Consider the following 16706-nt stretch of genomic DNA (forward strand, 5'->3'; position numbering starts at 1 on the left):
GCACCAATTCTGTCAAGAAGAGTGGTCAAACATTCGACCTGAAGCTTGCCAGGAGCTTGTGGATGGCTACCAAAAGCGCCTAGTTGCCGTGAAAATGGCCAAGGGACATGTAACCAAATACTAATGTTGCTGTATGTATATTTTTGACCCAGCAGATTTGGTGACATTTTCAGCAGACCCATAATAAATTTATGAAAGAACCAAATTTTATGACTGTTTTTTGTGACAAACATGTATGTGTTCCGATCACTCTATCACAGAAAAATAAGAGTTGTAGAACTTATTGAAAACTCAAGACAGCCATAACATTATGTTTTTTTACAAGTGTATGTAAACTTTTGACCACAACTGTATGGCAGTGTTAGTCACATGGTTTAGATAGAAATGTTTTAGAGAATAGAGTGATTTAATGATGGAGTGATAAAGTGATGGAGCAATACAGTGATAGAGTGATACAGTGATGAGATGGAGTGATATAGTGATGGAGTGATACAGTGATATAGTAATGGAGTGATACAGTGATGGAGTGATACAGTGATATAGTAATGGAGTGATACAGTGATGGAGTGATACAGTGATATAGTAATGGAGTGATACAGTGATGGAGTGATACAGTGATATAGTGATGGAGGGATGAAGTGATTAGTGACAGTGATGGAGTGATACAGTGATATAGTAATGGAGTGATACAGTGATGGAGTGATACAGTGATATAGTGATGGAGGGATGAAGTGATTAGTGACAGTGATGGAGTGACACAGTGATAGAGTGATATAGTGATGGAGTGATACAGTGATGGAGTGATACAGTGATATAGTGATGGAGGGATGAAGTGATTAGTGACAGTGATGGAGTGACACAGTGATAGAGTGATATAGTGATGGAGTGATACAGTGATGGAGTGATGCATCGATGAAGTGATGGGGTGATATAGCGGTGGAGTGATATAGTATGTTATATATATATAGTATAGTATAGTATATAAAAAGAGAGGATGTACAGAAATGCTAATTTTCAGAGTTAATCTGTGGTTTTTATTGGCGTAGATGTCATAGCGGTAATAGAGTGATACAGTGATGGAGTGATATAGTGGTGGAGTGATACTGTGATGGAGTGATGGAGTGATAGAGTGTTCTGCTGAGTGTTGTTATGGGTGTATATAAAGAGAGGATGTACAGAAATGCTAAATTCAGAGTTAATCCGTGGTTTTATTGGCGTAGATGTCATAGCGGTAATAGAGTGATACAGTGATGGAGTGATATAGTGGTGGAGTGATACTGTGATGGAGTGATGGAGTGATAGAGTGTTCTGCTGAGTGTTGTTATGGGTGTATATAAAGAGAGGATGTACAGAAATGCTAAATTCAGAGTTAATCCGTGGTTTTATTGGCGTAGATGTCGTGGCGGTGATGGAGTGATACAGTGAAGGAGTGATGGTGTGATGGAGTGATATAGTAATGGAGTAATACAGTGATGGAGTGATACAGTGATGGAGTGATATAGTGCTCTGTTGAGTGATGTTATGGTTGTATATATAAAGAGAGGATGTACAGAAATGCTAAATTCAGAGTTAATCCGTGGTTTTATTGGCGTAGATGTCACAGCGGCGATAGAGTGATACAGTGATGGAGTGATACAGTGATGGAGTGATATAGTGATGGAGTGATACAGTGATGGAGGGATGGAGTGATAGAGTGTTCTGCTCAGTGATGTTATGGTTGTATATAAAGAGAGGATGTACAGAAATGCTAAATTCAGAGTTAATCCGTGGTTTTATTGGCGTAGATGTCACAGCGGCGATAGAGTGATACAGTGATGGAGTGATACTGTGATGGAGTGATATAGTGATGGAGTGATACAGTGATGGAGGGATGGAGTGATAGAGTGTTCTGCTCAGTGATGTTATGGTTGTATATATAAAGAGAGGATGTACAGAAATGCTAAATTCAGAGTTAATCCGTGGTTTTATTGGCGTAGATGTCATAGCGGCGGTGATGGAATCTGGCCTAACGCCTGGAGCGAAGTCTAACCGGAGTCGGGAGCGCCGGCGTTCGAGGACTGTAATATTCCGGCTGTGATGCTTCCCTGCCAGCTATTTACATCTACAATCAAATCAGTAATTTGTCACGTCAGAGCGCTGAATGGAGGACGTTTTTCATATTCATACGTACGGCGAGGTCTTTCAGACGCCGCGCTTCTGTCAACATATTTACGTCCAAATTACAGCCTGTTTGATGTTGATGCTTTAAATAGAAAGTGAAAGGCAGAATATGCAGACGGTGGGGTCTGGGCATGTGGGAACACACTGAGAGCCTGGGACTTTTATTATGTAAATCTGGAAATAATACAACGTGAGCCACACTGACCGTGTTAACGGATAAACATGATTTACTGCATCTCTGAGAACAGATTCAGTCAGTCAGAGAAGCTGTTCAGTATCTGACATGGAGATGCTAGGCTAACGAAGACTAATGCTAACAACACTGTATTTAGACTGTGGCTAATTTGTCCCAGTATTAGATTACACTCACCTGTTATAGTTAGTCATTCACTCACTTTTTATTTAAGTTTGTTCCTTGACTTTGCAAAGTATTGCCAACATCTCCATACAAACCTACAGTACATACCAAGCCTTGTCGTGTCGTCCAACTGATAGATATAATAAAATATTCACGAAAACCTACTACAGGTCTGGAAAAAATTGAGACCTTTTTTTTTAGTTTCTGAATCAGTTTCTCTGATTTTGCTATTCATAGGTTTATGTTTGAGTAAAATGATTTTTTTGTAGTTTTATTCTATCAACTAAAGAAGACATTTTACCCAAATTCTAAATTAAAATATTTTCGTCATTTAGAGCATTTATTTGCAGAAAATTAGAAATTAAATAACAAAAAAAAAGATGCAGAGCTTTCAGGCTTTTCAAGTTTATATTTATAAAGTAATTTTAAGAGTTCAGAAATCAATATTTGGTGCAATAACCCTGGTGGTTTTTAATCGCGTTTTTTTTATGCATCTTTACATCATGCTCTCCTCCACCAGTCTTACTTACTGCTTTTGGATAACTTTATGCTGCTTTACTCCCGGTGCAAAAATTCAAGCAGTTCAGCTTGGTGGTTTGATGGCTTGTGATCATCCATCTTCCTCTTGATTATATTCCAGAGGTTTTCAATTTGGTAAAATCAAAGAAACTCTTCAATTTTAAGCAGAAAGAAGCTCAGTCAGATATCAAATATATCTGTAACGTGTTTGATTGACAGGCTAACGCATGGCTGTGACATCACTGAATGCGGAACCGTTAACCTCCTGATAGAACCTAATGGAACCTGATGCAACCCGAGCCGGTGCTGAAGCAGCGCTCCACTCGGGAGCTCTGTGATTGACGTTTCCTCTCCGTAAACACAACACTCGCTCCTAATTACCTCCCAACTCCTCGTCTCTTCCCGCTTTCCCTGGTCTGAGGACGGATCCGAGGCCAGCTCTAATTTCGCTAAAGCGCGTATAAACCCGACGCTGAGCGCGGAAGCCCACACAGCAGGAAATGCTGAGGCGTAATCCGCTGGGCTGCGGTGGGTGTCCAACCACATTACGGTGTGAAGGTTCAGCCAGAAGAGCTTTTCTCTTCGTCCAGAGCCCTTCTTTCTTTCCTTCATTCTTTCTGTCTTTCTTTTTGCTTTTTCGGAAGATCGCTTACCAGCTATACTCTTCCCCGGCTTAATCCAGCCAGCCTTTCCAAGCATTTCTTCCCTCCTTTGGCCTGGAATTCGTCTAACAGCACCTCCCCCAATACTCCTTCTTTCACATCTTATGAGCATCACAGTGGTTTAGTCATTAGCACATTCACCTCCCAGCACTGGGGTCCTGGGTTCAAGTCCTTATCTGTGTGCAGTTTCCATGTTCTCCCTTTAGCCCTATCTGGACTTGATTAGTTATTTGTATCTCAGGGGGTTTTGGGGTAATTTTCTCTTTTATGGGGGGTTTTTATCCTCTGTGATTTTATTCCTGTCCGGAACGACCGTGTACGTGTTTTTCTCAGACGTCCTCTGAGAAAATGACAGGCTGAATTATCTACTGTTTTATTATCTACAATTCAGGCATGCTCCAATATCCTCGTCTTACCGCCATTCTCCCAGTATTCCCCAACATTTCCAACCTCCCTTAGCATTTCCAGCATTCCGGGTATGCCCTAATGTCCTCGTCCTACTGCAACACTCCTGACTTTCCCCAATATTTCTGGCTTTCCTCCGACATTTCCCAGTAAACATGCTATTTCAGGATTGCCCCAACTTTCTAATCCTGCTCTAATATTCCCAGCATACACAGTCTACCCTGACATTTTCAGAATGTCCCAGTGTTCCTGGCCTGCTCCAGAATTTTCCAACCTCCCTCAGCATTTCTGGCATTCTGGGCATGCCCCAATGTCCTCATTCTACCAACATGCTTCCAGCATTCTCCAACATTCCCAACCTCCTTCAGCATTCCAGGCATGCCCCAAAGTCTTCGTTCTACCCCAATGTTGTGAGTCTTACCCAATATTCCGGGTTTGTCCCAACATTCCTAAGTACAAAGCCTGACATGCTATTTCTAAACTGACCCAATTTTCTTACCCTGCTCTAATATTCCAAGCATGCCCCAGCATACACATTCTTCCATGACATTTCCAGACTGCCTGCTCGATTCCCAGCATTCCCAGGATTCCGGGCATGCCCCAATTGTTCTTGGTCTACCGCCACGCTCCATTGCATTCCACAACATTCTCAACCTCCCTCAGCATTTCCAGCATTCTGGGCATGCCCCTATGTCCTTGTCCTACTGCTACGCTCCCGGCATTCCCCAATATTCCCGGGTTTGCCTCGACCTGACCTGCAATTTCTGGACTACCCCAATTTTCTAATCCTGCTCCAATATTCCCAGCATGCCCCAGCGTACCCAGTCTGCCCTGACATTTCCAGAATGTCCCAATGTTCCTGGCCTGCTTCAGCATTCCCAGCATTCCCAGCATGCCCCAGTGTCCTTGTCTTACCAAAACATTTCCTAATATACATGGCTTGCTACAGCTATTGCCCTGCTATTTCTGGACTGCCCCAATTTTCTAATCATGCTCTAATATTCCCAGCATGCCTCAGCGTTCACAATCTGTCCTGACATTTTCAGACTGCCTGCTCTAGCATTCCCAGCATTTCCCTGATTCTGATGTCCCAATTGTTTTTGGCCTACCGCCATGCTCCATTTCATTCAAACCCATTCAAACCCATGTCATCTACCCTGAAATTCCAGGCTTACCCCAGCATTCCCGGCCTGCTCCGGCGTTCCCAGCCTGCCCTATAGCATTTCCAGTTCACTGCGGCGTTCCCTCCCTCCCCCAGCGATCCCGGCCTGCCTGTTCTCCGGATCAGGCACTCATTACCTCTCCACTGATCCTGCTCAGCATCTCCATTTGGGGCTGTGTTCCCTTGTCAATAACGTTACGGGGTGGTGTGTATGTGTGTGTGTGTGTGTGTGTGTGTATAAGTGTGTGTGTGTGTGTGTGTGCGCACACGCCGCTGATGTGATTCAATTTCCTCCCGGGCCGCTCTGAAGAAGTCCGCTGGAAGACGTATGCCCCTGTCGAAGGCAAATCTAATCAAGTGCTGCTCCGGCTGGATCCCCACTGTTCCGCTTTAAGGAGATCGCCCGAGTCCCTCCGGAGAGTCTCTAGGCTGCTCTTGCGCTCTCTCTCTCTTTCTCTTTTTCTCTTTCTGCCAGTCTCTCTCGTCCATTCCCTCCCTCTCTCTCTCTCTCACTATGAAATGATGCAATGCTTCAGTCGTGACCCGCCGCTTTTCACGGGATTCAGTTTTTGGGCTGGAAATGAAGACGCTAAGTTTCCTCCGTTAGCCGGCGTTTATTGCGTTTTGGTGGAGAGCAGGATCTTGGAGGTGTATCAGGGTGAATCTCTCATCTACAGGCTCTGATTTCAGAGTAATAATGTGACGGGAGCGTGATAGTCAGGCCCACCTACCGGCAGAAGGTTCCGGTGTTTTTTTACTCCTCTCCACTTGTCAGACTCCACAGTTCTGCTTCATTACCCTCTCCTGATTCAGCTCGTCAGCTCATTAGCAAACCCTCAAAGAACTGAATCCTCAAACCGCTAATCTCTCCGGAGCCGCGGCCCCGAAGGAACCCGGCCTGACGAGCCTGTCCGTCAAAAACCCAATCCAGTAACCCAGGAATCTGCAGCAGGACTGGGGGTTTTGTTCTGGAGAATTCCCTGTGGGTGGTGCTTTCATGCATCCCTTGATTGATATGGACTTTCTACATTTTTCTGACTGTTTGATCCAACACTGCAAACAATTCATAGCCAGAAACTAGACAAAATATATGCAAATTAAGATAAATATATGTATATTAAGCAACAAAATCTGCCAATGGGGTAATCAAAAATTTCTTAGTAATATTTCTTACAAAAAGCAATGGCAAAGTCTCAAAATGAGTGAAGTAACTCCTAAATCAAGCAAAAAAGTCGCAGTTTTTGGACACAAGAATCAGAATAACTTCTATAATATTTTGAGTTCAAATTCCTTAAAATAAGGTAAAAATTCTAAGTAAGAACGATCAAGATAATTATCCCTAAAATTAGCAAAATAATCTAACACACAATGCTTAATAAGACAAAAAGTCTTATCAGAGAAGAAAATAAGATTTATTGCCTTAAATTCAGAAAATTTCACTTGCTAAGATTTAGTTTTTTGCAGTGAAATCGAATCAGCAGATGGTGTTGAGAACCAGAATCCAGACCAACACTGCAAAAATATTAATCTTAGCAAGTGAAATGATCTAATTTTTACTAGTCAAGTTATTCTGATTTTTGAATACAAAGGCACAAAATAAGGATTTTTTGCTTGATTTAAGCTTATTTCACTCGTTTTGATACTTTGTGATTGCTTATTTATAAAAAAAAACTTACTAAGAAAAATTTGCTCACCCCATTGGCAGACTTTTTTGCTTAATTTAAGCATTTACGTCTCAGTTTACGTATATTTTGTCTAGTTTTTGCCAATGGATTTTTTGCTGTGATAAGAGGTGGTCTCGCTCCATGGTCCGGTTCATGTATTGTGTAACTTTGTTTAATCTGTATTTATTATGGTTATTTCAAATTGGTAGCAGATGTAAACTATGCCACAAACCTAGATCGGGACCATTGCAGATTTCCCCATCCATTGTGGGATTATAAAAAAGAAAGAATTGTCCTATCTTATCTTATCTCTCTTATCTCTTATAAGGATTGGTTATGCGTTTTGTAACAAGACAATGCTAAACCACATGCAGAAATGTATTTTATATACTATATTCTGTATTTACTGTATATACTAGTGCATCTCAAAAATGTTAAATATCATTGAAAAGGTTATTTTTAACTTTATTTTGCTAATTCAGTTGAAAGTGTGAAACTCATATACTGTATTATACAGATGTATTAAACACAGAGTGATCTATTTTAAGCGTTTATTTCTTTTATTGTTGATAATAATGAAGCTTACAGCCAATGAATAAAACCCAAAAATCAGTATATTGAGATTTTAGAATAACATATCATCACTGTCCACACATAAAAACATAAAAACATGTGTGTCCAAAACTGCAACTTTACAGAAAAAAGATATAACCTTTAGTATTTGTTTTCATGAAGGTGTAATGAAATGTCCCTTTTCTGTGTGTAAAAATAAAAAAAATACTCTGTTTAATACAAATACAGAATATAATACAAGTATGAGCATGTATTTACAGTTGTCACGGATGACCCAGGCAAGGAGACGAGGAGGCGGACACAAGTGCAGGTAGGGTGAAATCAATAAATAATAATTTAATAAATAAATATAAATAAACCAGGAAACGAGAAACAAGTAAACACTTAAACATAAAACAGGGAGATATATACAAGGATCAAGGGAGTGAACTAAATAAATTAAACTAGATAAATAAATAACCAAAAACCAAAACAGACGAGAGAAACCAGAGAACATAAACTAAACCAACAAGAGATAATAAATAGCAAAATAAACTGGGAGTAAATAAACAAAGAAACAAACGAGGGACTGAATAAATACAATACTAAACAAGGCAGGGATATATACAAGGAAAACTAACAAGAGGCTAAACTAGACAGGGGTAAATAAACTAAGCAGGGAACTAAAGGGAACAAGAAAAAAGAAAATGTAAACAAGGAACTAGGGCTAGGGCTAAGGCTGAAATCACAAAGAGACACGGAGAGACAAACAACAGGGGTTAGTGCAAAGACCGACGGAGACAAAGTGGCAGAGGAGGGCTATTTAAAGAAACAGGAAACACTATAATTAGAAACACCTGGGGAAGGGGCGGAGCTACAAATGAGACAGGTGGAAAAGTACTGGGACAGGAGACACAGGGGAGCACAGGTCACGTGGGGAAGACACACAGAGACACGAGACGAGGCCAAGATGTGACAACAGTATTTATAAAGAAAAGTACAGCATATTGTCACCCTCCAATAATAAACTTGTATCTCTAAAACAACAAGTAAAAAAGTGGTTAAAGTACCTAAAATTCAAAGAAGGTAAATGTAAATAGAGTTTATTACAGGTGATTATGGAGAATTTCTATTTGGACACAGTGTAAAGCTCTATCTGGACGGAATTAGTCATTAGTTTTAAGACCATGTAGGGGTTTTTCTCAGACCTCGTTCCTCTGAGAAAATTACAGGCTGAATTATCTATTCAGCTATCTCTTTCTCTGAACTCCGTGCTCCTCCGGTAATTTTAGTCCCGTCCGGACGCACATCTCTGAGTTTCGTCTCCTTGCGTTTAATAAAATAGAAAATAGCTATTTGTCCACTGCCGCGCACCGTAATTACTGTACACTTTGGGCGCACCACGTTTTTTCCACGGAGATCCATGTTAAAAAAAAAAAAACACAACAGCAAGTGGAAATGGAGGAGCTACTGAACACTACCGATGTGATGTGACCAAGAAAAAAGCCTAAAAAAAAAAAAAAAAAAACTCACTGGTTCTCCTTTTTTCTTTTCATTTTCAATTGCAGTCTGGCTGCAGGAGTTTTATCACTAAAAAGTAAAAGTGTGAAATATTTTTCACGGACGTCTTTCTGAGAAACTAATCCCGTCCGGATAGAGATTAAGGGACAGTTAGTTTGCTCAAATTATGCAGAAAAATAAAAATTGTAAATGCAATTTTTCTACAAGACGATGCTAAAGCACATGCTGCAAACATGATTACAAAGGTGCAACAGAGCAATCTGATTTGCTGATTTTATTCCACCCCTGAGAAGTTCTGCTCCTGAAGACCGGTCCATTCACCCAGATCCTCTCGGTTCCTCCGCAGAGTCTGATCTGACGGGTTCAGGTGATAAACGCTCTGAGATCTGAGGAGGGGAGGTGAATTCAGGCCGAAGCGGAGGAAAATGAAAGGGAGAAAATTAGCATGTACCTGTAAACAGCGCAGAAGATCGATTTGATTGCAGCTGTGATGACGGTTACGTGCTCTGAATGCTCTGAAACCCGGAGAAATTCAGACGCCGGGAGCGACAGATTCACATCAATAATCATTTTTCTTTCTGAGCAGGATGGAGGGATGTGTGGCAGCCGCAGAGGACCACGGATTACTGCACGGCCTTCTGGGAACTGAGCTGCTGCTGCTGAGGGAGTTCTACTGCGGGATCCTTTATTACTACTGAACTCAAAAACATTCAGACCTGGAGACTGAGATCCTGCAGAGCCTGAGACACGCATTATAACACATTATAACACATTTATAAAGCATTATAAACATGGTTATATAGATTTATAAAATAGATAGTACATGTGATAGGAAATGTGATAATATAGGGTACATGGGGCATTGCATGTAAAAGTATAAGGTTACGTGGGATAGTACATTGTATAGTGCAGCTTGTATGTGATAGTACATGTGATACTACAGGGTGCAGGTAAATGTAATAGAACATGAAAAAGTACATGGTGCATGTCATAGTGCATGTGATAGTACATTGTTCATGTGATAGTACATGATAAAGTACAGGGTACATGTGACAGTTTTCTGTGTTGTAAAAAGCTTTATATAAATGAATTAGATTATATTTGATTTGATATTTAGTATGCATTCATGTAATATTTTAATGTGTTTATAATATGTATACAAGTTTAAAACTTTTATTTTATTTAAATATTATTGAATCAAGCAACGCAAGCCTTTTAATGTATACGCTTGTGTTGCCAAGATAGCGATGAACGTCTGACTGTGTTCTCCTGTGTTTTCTGTTACCAAGATAAACAAGCAAAACTGAACACACCTCATTTCCGGAACACCACGCCCATCAGTGTAGATATATTCAGAAGCTCTGCTGCTATTTAAACCAGGCAGGAGGAAGGAGTGAAAATAGACTGTTGACAGATTGTAAGATAACAATGAGCAATCTGATGCTCCTTGATCAGGGTGTAAGATCTTTTTTGTTTTTCTTTTTCTCATTTATTTTTCTATCACAGTAAAATGTGTAAAAAGTAAAGTTAGAGGTCTGCTACTCGAGGGAATAATATCTGATATGTTTAATCTCTCCTGTAACGGTGTTTAGGAGACGTGGCGGCGGCGCTCAGAGAGATCAATAATTAAAGGCTCGTATTGCCAATAAAATCCCCACGTTCACCTTCAGCACCGCCCCGTCTGTTTTCTCACCTCACTGAACCCGAGTCCACCCCGGGGAATAGCCCCACCCGCTTCCAGCACAGCCAATCACCGCCTTCCCCACCAGATCTGAGGCTTCGCTCGTCCATCCAGTCCAGCAATCAATACCAAAGATCACAGCAGCGATCAATAGCTGATCATTATCTGGCTCACACCGGCTGCCCATCCTGACGGATGAGAGAGAGGGCGGGAGGAGGCGGAGGGGCGGAGCTTTTTTGGTAATTTACCCACTGAGAATCAGCACCGGGGAAACCCCAGCAAACACCATGTAAGCAGACCAATCACAGCCGGTCCTAATGTTCTGGACGGACTGTAAAACCACTGCGGGTCATATTAATAGAAACAACTATAGTAAGTATAAACACAATCAGACCCTTAAATATTTTATGTATTCTATATATTTTTGGGTAAATGAATACCAAATGTTTTAATAAATTAAAACATTTAAATACCTTACAAAAAGTAAAAAAGAAAAAAAAATACAAAGTTAAATTACATATTAGTTTATTTTTAAGGTATTTTTTATTATCTGCAGAACATCAAGGTTTTTGTAGAGTAAATGTTCTGTATTTCTTATGAAAGTACAATATGTACTTTATTTGATGTCTGTTGTAAGGTAAATTGTTATGTGGTGTATCTATGTTACATTTTCTGTATTTTCTATTTTCTCTATCTATTTTCAGTTTTTTCTAACTATTTCATGTTTTCTCTATTTTATATTTTCTGTATCAGTTTTCTATCTATTTTCTGTATCTTCTATTTTCTCTATCTATTTTCTCTATTTTCTGTATCTTCTATTTTCTCTATCTATTTTCTGTATCTTCTATTTTCTCTATCTATTTTCTGTATCTATTTTCTCTATCTATTTTCTGTATCTTCTATTTTCTCTGTCTATTTTCTCTATTTTCTGTATCTTCTATTTTCTCTATCTATTTTCTGTATCTACTATTTTCTCTGTCTATTTTCTCTATTTTCTGTATCTATCTATTTTCTCTATCTTCTATTTTCTGTATCTATTTTCTCTATCTATTTTCTGTATCTATTTTCTCTATCTATTTTCTGTATCTATTTTCTGTATCTATTTTCTGTATCTATTTTCTCTATCTATTTTCTCTATCTATTTTCTCTATCTATTTTCTCTATCTATTTTCTCTATCTTCTATTTTTTGTATCTAATTTCTGTTTTCTCTATTTTCTATTTTCTCTTTCTACTTATGTCACTGAAATAATCATAACACAATAATAAAATCACACCAAGAGCAGTGAAATTTTAATAATTAAGAATATTCAGATGCTGGAATTAGAATATAAAAATCTTAAATAAAAGCATTGATTTTAAATGAAGTTAACACAGCGTCTGGTTCAGGTTAATGAGCTTTTCTTCCTAATGAACACCAAAGGGTTAACCTGAGTTCAGCTAAAACAACCGGGGTCACGATTTTACCAATAAATCAATAATTGAATTTAATCTGACAGGCAGAGTGAAATGTGTTCTAAAATGAAATTCAGTGTGTTATAAATGTGTAAAGATCAGAGCTGTCTACATTAACACGTTCACACTTACAATTAGTATGGAAACTTTAAAATAAAATTTTACTTTAGTGTCAATTTTATTTTAATAATTTTAGCAAGTATATAGATAAATATAATGAGGTATTTGAGTTTTTGCTTAGTGACATAAACATTACTATACAAAACATACAGTAATACAGATTAATGTATGTTTTATATTGTGCTGAAGTATGGATTAAATCTCATAACTAACTCTCACTGTGTTACACCTGTTTCCTCTCCTAAAGCTCTGAGTTAAACTTTTACTCAGCACATTAAACGATTCTAATTAAAAAGCGTTAATATAATACAATATTTTTTTTGCCAGACCTATAATACTTTACTATTGTTTTTTGTCTCCTCTAAACATTTTTGGGATGCTTGAATGAGTGAAATCTGTTCAGAATGAGGCATTGCAACACTGAAGAAGCATAAACCTGTTATTTAATAAAAAAGGTTTATTAAGAACAGACCTCCAAAAGATTAAAAATAGGTGGGAGGTGGGAAGTCTCGCCCCGATCCAAGAAAAGTGGTGGAAACCTCGGCCCAAACCAACTCAAGGAAAGTGGTGGAAATCTTGGCCCAAGCCAAGGAAAGTGGTGGAAATTCGGCCCAACCCGGCCAAAAAAGGTGGTGGAAATCTCGGCTCAACCTAATAAAAGTGGTGAAATTTCAGCCCAAACCAAGTAAAGTGGTGTAGATTCGGCCCAAACCAAGAAATGTGGTGGAAATCTTGGCCTAACCCAAGAAAAGTGGTGGAAATCTCAGCCCAAGCCAAGAAAGGTGCTGGAAATCTCGGCCCGAACCAAAGAAAGAGGTGGAAATCTCGGCCCAACCCAAGAAAAGTGGTGAAAATCTCGGCCCAACCCAAGAAAAGTGGTGAAAATCTCAGACCACCCAAAAAAGGTGCTGAAAATTTTAGCCCAAATCAAGAAAAGTGGTGGAAATTCGGCCCAAACCAGGAAAAGTGGTGAAAATCTCGGCCCAACCCAAGAAAAGTGGTGGAAATCTCTGCCCAACTCAAGAAAGGTGGTGGAAATTATAGCCGGGATCTAGAAAAGTGGTGGAAAGTCTCGGCCCAACCCAAGAAAATTGGTGGAAATCTCAGCCCAAACCAAGAAAAGTGGTAGAAATCTCAGCCCAAACCAAGAAAAATGGTGGAAATCTCGGCCCAAACCAAGAAAAATGGTGGAAAGTCTCGGCCCAACTCAAGAAAAGTGGTGGAAATCTTGGCCCAACCCAAGAAAAGTGGTGGAAATCTCAGCCCAAAGCAAGAAAAGTGGTGGAAATCTCGGCCCAACCCAAGAAAAGTGGTGGAAATCTCGGCCCAAATAAAAAAAAGTGGTGAAAATTCGGCGCAAACAAAGAAAAGTGGTGGAAATCTCAGACCAACCCAAGAAAAGTGGTGAAAATTCGGCCCAAACAAAGAAAAGTGGTGGAAATCTCAGCCCAACCCAAGAAAAGTGGTGGAAATTCGTCCCAAACCAAGAAATGTGGTGGAAATCTCGGCCCAAATCAAGAAAAGTGGTGGAAATTCGGCCCAAACAATGAAAAGTGGTGGAAATTCGGCCCAAACTAAGAAAAGTGGTGGAAATCTCAGACCAAACCCTGAACCGACCTGAGTTCTGGTCAGTTTTCAGGCTCAGGCAGAGAATCTAAACAGTATTCAGACCTGGAGCGTCAGCAGCTTATAGAACCCGTATCCTCAGATAAACAGCAGCAGCAGCCTTGGTTTTACATAATTTGATGAATAATAACAGAAGGGCAGCGCTTTTTCAAGGTAGGATCTTTTGAAGGTGATCAGATACGGGGTTTTCGCGTGGGAGCTGGAGACGTTTGTTAAGTGAGGAGAACAGAAGCTTTGTAAACGTTCAGAACGCTAAAAAACGCAATCGTTAACCTGCTATAGAAATCCTTCATAAAGCAGCGATAAAAATACGCTGAGCTGAAGCATCTTCTACACCATAATAACATACCGTACAGTTAACCAGCTAAAACACCAACACACAACAGTCAGATATCACTCTTCATTTCTTCATTTATTTGTTTATATATTTCTGCATTTATGTGTTTATTCTCAACTAAGCGAATAAATAAATATATGCAGAAATAAATATATAAATGTAGATGTAATGTTGATGTAATGGGACACACAACTTCCAAAAAGTTCAACTTTTCATTCATCAGTTTAAAGGTGTATTTTCCCAAAAGTCTTGGGGATCATAAAGATGTTTTCTTGTAAAATTGAGATGATTCTTAATGTTGTTTTTGCTCAGCGGTCGTTTTATCTTGGCTATTGTCCCCCAGTCTCTTTCTTATTATTGAATCATTAACACTGATCTTAACTGAGCTGAGTGAGTGAGATCCTGCAGTTCTTTAAATGTTGTTCTGGGTTCTTTTGGGATCTCTTGGATGAGTTCTTCATGCCCTTTTGGAGTAATTTTTGTCAGCTGGCCAGTCACTCCTGGGAAGGTTCACCAGTGTTCCACGCTTTTGCTTTTTTTTTACATTAGTGAATAATAGTGAATCACTGTGGTGCTCTGGAGTCCCAAAGCTCTAGAAATAAATGACTCTATAACCTTTTCCAGACTCTTTCACATTTGTTTCTTAATTTCTTATATGTATATTTGTACAGGCATATATTTCTCGCTTTTCAACAAGGCAATGCTAAACCATATCCTGCAAACATTATTATATTATAAGTCATTATTATAAGTGACTGTGGTACTAGAAGAGAGTATTGGATTGACTTGATGCCTTCAGTCCTGATTTTATTTTTTTATTTGTTTTTATGATAAAACAAGTAAAATAAATAAAACAAAGCATCATTCTTCTAAATAACATTCTGTTCGAGTTTCAGACGTATATATTTCTTTATTTCGCAGAAATCATTAAGCATTCTCTGAAGGCCCATGAGGCCCCGAGGGTTCCCCACTGCTTATTTCATGTTAAGAAGTCTGTATAATGAGCTAAATTGTCTAATTAAGATAATTATGTAGAAAGTTTGCAAAAGTGAGCTGATTAATGTGATGCATATAAATCTGCTCCTGCAGATCTGAAGGGCAGTTCTTTAATCGGGTCCGGTGGGTTTTTTTTTCTAATTTGGCGGATTGTGCCGTATTGACCCCTGATTGGCCGTTTTCTGACCCGCGTTGAGGATAATGATCGCAATTTTTTGGAAATGAACTTGACCCGAGCTTCCCTGTCGTCGCCTGCAGCCCGGCGCTGCCGGAACCGCCGATCCGAGCCGCCGGAGAGCTGGAGAGAGCTTCACGCTGCTTCTGCACTCTAAAAAGTGATTCTGTGTTTTAGTCAGGAGAACTAATATTACCAAGTCGACTGAATTTATCGACCAGAACAACTCAATAAAATGAGTTCAGAGAGCTTCAACCTGAAAACCTAAAAATGTTTGTTGAGCCAATAAAAAATAAAGTGATTTCAACCAACTTTTAGCTATACTACATGTGTCAAGGATCTTTTTACAGTGTTGGCTCATACAGCTTTCCCATTGGCTCCTGGCACCACATATGTGTATTGGGTGTGGCCTCTCCCTTACTTACCATCTTTGTGTTGTCTGTTGCCCAAAGCTACTTTATCCTAGTCATGCTTTAGTGTGATTTATATATGTGTTGGTTGCCAGGTCTCAGTGTTGTAGGCTGTAAGAGCAAGTTACTTTTATTATTCTTTAGTGTTCCTCGTGATCACAGTATTTTGGTTTGACGCTACAGTTTTTACAGAGTTCACTCTTGTGCTGCTGCAGGATTTTGCTGTCAGTATTGGCAGTTCTATAAAAACATGCTAAATATGTTGAGAATACCTATATATATATATATATATATAAATATATATATATATATTAAATAAACAAAATTGTTTAAGCCCACAATACTTGACAAAAAAAAAAACTGTTGAGCTAGTTAAACTATAGTTGTGTGAACGAAACTCTGCGAAGTTGAATAAGCTTAAAATGTTATATATTTACAACTTAAAGAGCCAATTAACATTTTCAGAAAAGTGATTTTACTCTAAAATAAAAAATAAAATGTTATATTGCTATATATTTTTTTTATGTTGACATGTACAACAACCACTTCTGAGTTTGTTAATCTAAATCAAATGTTTTAGCAACTACTTTTAACACATTTTTTAGTTGGCAGGTCTAGCATACATTTTTCAATTACCTCGACTTAATATATTAAGTTCGGCCAACTTAAAATATTAGATAATGATAAAAGAACTATTATACATTTTATGTTGAAGTGATTCACTAATTTAAGTTTAGCTAACATTTAAGACTAGTTAGGTCAACTTAGTTTTGTAAGTGCAGAAAACAAATAAGCCATAAAGTTAAAAAAGAAAAAAACTTAAAAAAGGCCAGGAAATTAGTTGCTTAATGACTTGCAGACGAACGGCATTAATATGAACGTCAAGCGCCGCTTTAAAGTGACAG

This window comes from Astyanax mexicanus, chromosome 21 (genome assembly GCF_023375975.1).
Source record: "Astyanax mexicanus isolate ESR-SI-001 chromosome 21, AstMex3_surface, whole genome shotgun sequence".
Taxonomy (NCBI): Eukaryota; Metazoa; Chordata; class Actinopteri; order Characiformes; family Acestrorhamphidae; genus Astyanax; species Astyanax mexicanus.